This window comes from Mesoplodon bidens (genome assembly GCF_964165515.1).
Source record: "Mesoplodon bidens genome assembly, contig: HAP1_SCAFFOLD_491, whole genome shotgun sequence".
NCBI classification, from domain to species: Eukaryota; Metazoa; Chordata; class Mammalia; order Artiodactyla; family Ziphiidae; genus Mesoplodon; species Mesoplodon bidens.
The window spans coordinates 72687-79695 of NW_027672501.1; the positions used below are offsets into that span (position 1 = coordinate 72687).

At 45.5% G+C, this 7009-nt stretch overlaps 1 long non-coding RNA gene across 1 annotated transcript; it reads left to right on the top strand.

Moving 5' to 3' along the window:
* Positions 1 to 2190: 2190 nt before the first annotated feature.
* On the top strand, positions 2191 to 6424 carry LOC308610089. Its single transcript, XR_014014424.1, has 3 exons — positions 2191 to 2208; positions 4118 to 4214; positions 5315 to 6424. It is a non-coding gene; the product is annotated as an uncharacterized lncRNA (long non-coding RNA).
* Positions 6425 to 7009: the final 585 nt, after the last annotated feature.

Below are 7009 nucleotides of genomic sequence, written 5' to 3' on the forward strand. Positions count from 1 at the left end.
TTACAGATATAGAGAACAAACTAATGGTTGCCAGTGCGGAGGGGGAGGAGGGGGCAATACGGGGTGGGGAAGTGAGAGATGTAAACTACTGGGTGTACGATAGGCTCAAAGATGTATTGTACAACACAGGGAATATAGCCAATATTTTGTAATAACAGTAAATGTAAAGTGACCTTTAGAAAGTATATAAAAAATTTTTAAAACAGAAATCATACTGAAAATTGGAAACAATTTAAATGTCCATCAACAGGAAAATGCACATATAAATTATTGTACTTCCCTACATGGGAATCCTACATAGTGAGGGAAGTACATGAACTAGACAGATCTTTATGTGTCAGCATGGATGAACCTAGCAAAGATAACACTAAGAAAAGCAAGTAAGAAGAGAAAGCATAGTAGAATACTATATGAGGTTGAAGAATACTTAAAAATGTAGCCTAAATAGAAAGACATCCATGCAGTGATGGAGACCAAGTTCAGAAGAGTGGTTACCCAGGGTCAGCTGGGGAGTGGCTGTGTTTGGGAAAGTGGTCACAGCAGGCTCTTCAAGAGGAATGGTAATGTTTCACTTCACACGCTGGCTGGAGGACGGAGGAGTGTCTGCGATATTATAATGTGAGCATGCTGCATGTGAAAGCCATTTCTGACCACATCTAGGGGATCTGATACGCGGGAGCTGGTAGTGGGTGGAGGCATCCAGAAGGTGGTGGTAGAAGAGGAACGTTGTATGCATAACGCCTAAGGCCTGACCAGAGAACGACCACTGTTCTAGAAACTGGACACAAATCCAACTTCTACGACCAATGTTACAAGACAAACTGAGGCATATTGAAAATAAGACTTTACGTGAGCAAAAATAGATTCAATTCAGGCACCACCAAAGCGGAAATGGTGAGGAGCACTCCAGCCACAGGAGCTGCAGAGATGTTTATTTTAAAAGGGCAGAAGCAAAGCAAGGAAATGACTGACTTGCTATAACTTTAAAGCCTAGCTGATGGTTTGTGACTCGTTGTCCTCAGCAGTGTTCGCCACCCTGAGGCATTGACAGGCTTAGATTTTTGTTGGTTTACACAGGCGGCCACATCACTAGAGCCACCGCAGGCTAACGGCCTCCTTGCAGGGTTAATTTACTAACACCAGTTGTCTGAGTCCTTACTCTTACTCAGTCACTTCACTTCCTACGCCTCAGTTTCTCTTCTGGAAAGTGGATATTCAGTAGTAAATTCTCTGTGGAGTTGTCAGTACCAAACAAAGTGATTATTAGTAACCACGATCATGTCCTGAATGCATGGAACACGTCACCATTTGCCAACTACCGTGTCAAGTTAGCAGAAACTACAGAAATTAAGAGCTCTCCGCATAAATTCACACACCTGTGCACCAGGTAAAGGACCACAGACAGACGTTCACTCAGCCTTTCGTGTGTCCCTCACGGAGTGCAGGCTCTCTCCTGGGTGGGGGGAGCACAGACACTTACGGGAGTTTACTTTTAAAATGCGTTGATACAACCAGGTCTCAGTTTTGTTTGGATGAGTCAGCAAACGCTTTTTGGAAAGCCCAAAGTCTCCACACCTCGTACGTTTCGCGCTGCCTTAAGTCTCAGAGCTCAAGCCCCTACTTTTCAGGCCGCGTCACCGTGGGAGACAGGGCTGCGTGCGGACGCACGGCGAGCGTGCTGACGTCCTCGAGCCCCGCCCCAACGGTCCCGCCCACTGACGTAAACCCCATCCCCGCGGCGTGGAGGGCTTAGATTCCTGCGCCAACACCAGGCCGCGCGGGGTCTCCGGAGCGCGGCATGGGGGGGTTGGCGTAGCTGGGGCCCGTGGCCCTATGTCTTCTGGCTGCGACGCCGGTCCTGCGCACGCTGCGGGGCCGCAGCCACCGGGCGGTGGGCGCCCGAGTGGCCGGGGCCCCCAGGCGGGTGTGGCCATCGTGTCCACAGCCAGCGTCCCCGAGGCCGTGCTCGGGCCCTGATCACTCGGTGAAGCTGCGCCGGGACAGCGCGGCCGACTTCTTCCCGCGCTCTGAGGACCTGTGCGCGCTGCAGGACTTGGTGCCTCTGCCCTCCGTGCGTGCTTCCCTGCAGGACGCCCCGCTGGACTTAAGGCTGACCGCCTCCGCGGGGTGCACTGGGTGCCGCTCCTGAGCACCCGCTGCCCCTGATCTGTATCCAGAGCTTCTTCCAGCCACGGCTTGTCGAGACAGGTTTGTACTTCCCGCTTCCAGGGACCCTCGTGTTGGCGCTGAGAAGCGGGGTTTTCGATGGTGCAAGGTGGAGGGTGGGCACTAGAAGCAGTGCCCAGTGCCCGGGTGTGCGTGCACTAGATGGGGCGTGCGGCCTAGGACTCCTGCCAGCTCGGTGACCCCGGCCGAGTGCCTTAAGGCTTCTAGGTCTCAGTGTTCTCATCTGTAGCATGGGCTTAACAGGTCCCAGTCTCTGTGGTGGTTACAAGGATGCACTGTGTTAATGCTTCTAGACTCTACAAAGTAGAACACTTAGCACAGTTTGGAGCATCGTTAATTGTTGCACAGATGTTACCTGGTCTATTGAATGACTTTGCCTGGTACACACCAACGCGATTAGGAAATGGATATATCCCAGCTTCATTTCCTTTCCATTGAAACAGGGTTCAGGAAAAAAAAATTTTTTTTTCAATAATCGTATCATATAGTGCAAAGATCACCGGTGTGAAGGCAGCTTAGGGTTTGAATTCCAGGGCTTATGCTGTCTGTGGCCTGGGCAGGTTTCTTTTGGACTACAATCCCCACACTTGTAAAATGACATTAATAACCTCTCTTTCTGTGGGTTCTTAGAATTAAGTTAGCAGGTTATGTGTGTAAAGTAGCCTGGCACTTGAATGAGTTGTCAGAACCAAGGGCTGCTGGAGACGATGCTTCTGCCCTAGGTAATCTCCCCTTCTACTGGGCGGCAGGTAAACACAAGCACAGTAGTCAGTGCTCTGGAAGAAGTGAGTTCTGGTGCTACAGAGCACAGAATCTTTTTTTAAAATTTAATTATTATTTTATATTGGAGGTTAGTTGATGTACAATATTGTGTTAGTTTCGGGTGTACAGCAAAGTGATTTAGTTATTCATGTATCCATTCTTTTTCAGATTCTTTTCCCGTAGAGTTTGTTACAGGATATGGAGTAGAGTTCCCTGTGCTATGCAGTAGATCCTTGTGGATTATCTGTTTTATATAGAGTCGTGTGTCTATGTTAATGCCAAACTCCTAATGTCTCCCTCCCCCCGATCTTTCCCCTTTGCAGAGCACAGAATCTTGGAAGGGAAAGTTCAGGGTAGGCTTCTTGGAGGAGGTGCCATCCTTTCTAAGGATATGTAGAAGCTCCTGGGGTGGCAGGAGAGAGCAGTGTGTGTTGAAGTTTGAGAAATATAAGAAAATATGGCAAAACTAATGTACAGGACTGGAACTCAGGGTTTGGGAAAGAAATGAGAGTTGCTACTGGAAAGTTAGTGGGGCCCAAGAGAAGGGGGCCTTGTTTGTCCTTTCAGAAGTTTGGGTGTTTATCCTGAAGGCTGTGGGAAACACCAAAGAAGAGTGAGATGGACTTGTGGTTTAGAGGCTCACTCGGACCTCCATGTGGAAGGCAGTTGATTTGGTGCAGGCTGAGTTGTAATCTGAGGGTCCCACTTAAGTTATAAAAGGTGGGACTGGATTTTGCAGATCTGAGAGAGAATGGGTGAGGTCTGGTGACCAGTTAGAAAAGGAAGGGCAGCAAGCGTGGGTGACAGTTTACAGCTGCATCTTTTTGAGAGATACAGAGCACAGTAGAAAGGGATTGGGGGTGGCAAGAGGATCTTACTTCATCTTCAGTGCTTTAGAGGGGCCTGGTAGACGGGTCTGGACCCAAGGTACAGATCTGGGCTTTTTGGGAGGACAGGTCTTTGAAGGCATGGTAGAGCCTTAGGTTACCCACAAGAAGATCCAAAGAATCATAGGTCTGAGAGATTTTTAAGTGGGTATATTTGAGGATGTTTATAAGCTGTGAGAAAGTAACCAGCAGAGTAAGGGTGTGAAGATGTAGGAGAGGAAATGATTGTTCATTTGTTTTCAGAAAGCTGAATACTCATCGTGTGCCTGGACCTTTTCCAGGATCTGGGGTTCACACCCTCTGTTATCTCTTCTGCAAGGATAGTTCAACTCATCCCCTGGTGAAGAGAAGTCAGATTATTCTTTGCATCCCATTCAGGTATAAGAACTGTTCTGTACCTCGGAAGGGACTTTACTTAACCAGAGTAACAAATTAGAAATCAAAAGAAATTAGAGCTGGAAGGGACCTTAAAGGCCACTGTACTTAATTTTGCCTAATATTTTACATTGAATGTAAGAAAAATTTATTGTAGAGCCCATTCTCTTCAGAGTTCCTTCACTGAACTTTCTTTATGTCTTGCATCCAGTGGGTCTATCTTGTAAATTTTGGCCTCCTCCTAAATTTGCTTCTTCATCCATATTGCATTTGGCCCAGACTATGGCAGAAACTCCTGGGTGGTTCACGGCCCCTGGATTCAGTTCCTCTAAGTTCATCCGCCTGCTCGGGTTAAGTGATCTTCTAACATAAAAAGATGTGCTTCAAATAATGCTGCTAATGGCTTGCCCACACAGAGTTACTGCATAGTAGCCGCCCAGCGTGTGCTCTGCACGGAGGCGTGTAGTCTGAACTGTGTTCGGCCAAGCCTCATAGGGCTCTTTGCCCTGAGGAAGGGGAGCTTTTTGTGATCACTCCCTTTATCTAGTCGGTCCTTCAGCAGCGGGGAGCCTTTTTCTAATCAGCAGAGGCACCCTTACTCAGCCAGTGGTAGCCCCAGGTCTCACCACCTGTGGGATACAAGCCATGCTTTCTCCCAGGCTTGCTTGGGCCAACATCTCTTTCATTTCTGTCTCTTCTCACACTTGGACCCCTGGCCTTTAGTCATCCCCACCTGCAGTATTTACAGTGCCCAGCAGGAGTCAGGCTTGAGTGTCTTTTCACAGATGTTCCCTCTGCAGTTAATGCACCTCCTACTCCAACTCTGCATAGCCTCATCTTTCTAGATTCTGCTTCAGGGTTATCATGAAGCCATCACTTCGATATAACATTCTGCCTCCAAAGGAACCTCTGTGCATAAAGGTTATGTTTCTTTAGCTCATGTGATTGAAATTTTGAGTTTACACATGTCCCTCCTTAATGAAGGCTTTAAGGGCAGGAGTTGTTTCTAATCCTTAGCACAGAGCAGATGCTTTTTTTAAAAATGCTTTTTAATGATAGAATGTGTGTTTTAAATCACTTATTTTACAATAATTTTGCTTTAGCTTCTGGCAGAAATAAAGTTTACAGAAGTCGTGTTCCTGTGAAAAGAAATAAAGATGTGACCTTCCAATTGTGTAAAGCTCTTAAACGCTGTGTAAGTGCATCGGGTGCGCTAAGGAACGTGGAGCTAAGTGGGCTAGTTGTGAGAGAGAGAGGCTTAACTATGTTAACAAAGGTAAGCCTTCATTGTGTCCTGCCAACATTTGATAGTTGCTTTTGGGCAAACTAAAGCCATAAAATTTTAAACTGTTCCTCGCCATTAAAGTGATTGAATATTGGGCCACTTTGGTGCACCTGTGTCTTGCGAATTGTCCAGTTGGAGATGGAGGTTTAGAAAGTGAGTTTCAGTCTTGTTTAAGACTCTTCCCATCAGACTGGGCTCGTGATTTCCTACACACCATGTTACTTCCTGTCTACCTTTTCTTGGTGTTGTTCATGCCTGGATTGTCTCCTGTACCTGCTCAAACCTTGGTCCATTCTCATTTGTACCATGAAATTTTGTCATTCTGGATACTGTCAGAACTAATTTTACTTAACTTTGTGTTAAGCCACAAACCACACATTTTGTATATTTTCTGTGTTTTGTGTTTGTCTATATTTTTATGGTTTCTCTTCAAGAAATATTATGGGAAGGGAAATAGCAAGATGTAAAGAGCAAAAAAGTCATCATTCTCTTTAAATTGTTAGAACATCTATCTGCAATCATAATTATGATGCACTGTGGTATGTGTTAAAATAGTAAATACATGTAACGTCCCGTAGGTGCAGCACACTCAGTGGTGTTGGTGAGGGTGTGTCATGGAAGTAATCACAAAGCAGGTGACTGTTAGTTTGGGTCCTGAAACATTAGTGTGCCTTCCCTGTGTCCAGTAGTGGTCTGGAGGGGTCAGGAAGCCTGCTTTTCAATTTGAGGGAACAGAGGGTTTGCTCTGTTGCTCTAGTATACTGCATAGCAGCTAATAAAATACTGGGTTTATAGTTGACGTTTAAATCACTGATTGATCATTAAGATTGGGATGTATCTTTGGAAATGAAAATAGGAAGAACCTTATGCTTTTTCTTTTTTTCTTTTTTTCCCTATATCTGAAAAGGTATGTAGTACTTTGATGAGTGGTTGGGAAAAAAGTTTGCAGTATTCAGTGTATTCACTTTTAGTATCTAAATAGAATTAAACTGTTGCTGTAAACTGGAATAGCACTTTGTTACTGACAAGTTTTAGAATGCATCTGTTCGTCAATGACCTGTTTGGGAAGATTGTAGTTAATGATTTTGAGAATGTGGCTATAAACCTCCAATTGACTCAAGAAAAGCAAATAAGTCAAGATTGACAAATGTATAGGCTCTTCATCTTATTGTGTATGTGTGTTTTTTTTCCTTTTAGTTATTTGTCAAGGTATAAAGAATTCTATCACACTTAAGACAAGTAAACTTCACGGGGTGTATTCTGACATGGCAGGGAGCAGATCACATGGCCTAGATCTTAAAGGTGATTTTATGTTTAAACTTTCATGAAAACATAGGTGATTGAAACACATTAATATATTGATACAGAGGGCAGTTAATTTTTGCCTTTTTTTTTTTTTTTTTTTTTGCGGTACTGTTGTGGCCTCTCCCGTCGCGGAGCACAGGCTCCAGACGCACAGGCTCAGCAGCCATGGCTCACGGGCCTAGCCCCTCCGTGGCATGTGGGATCTTCC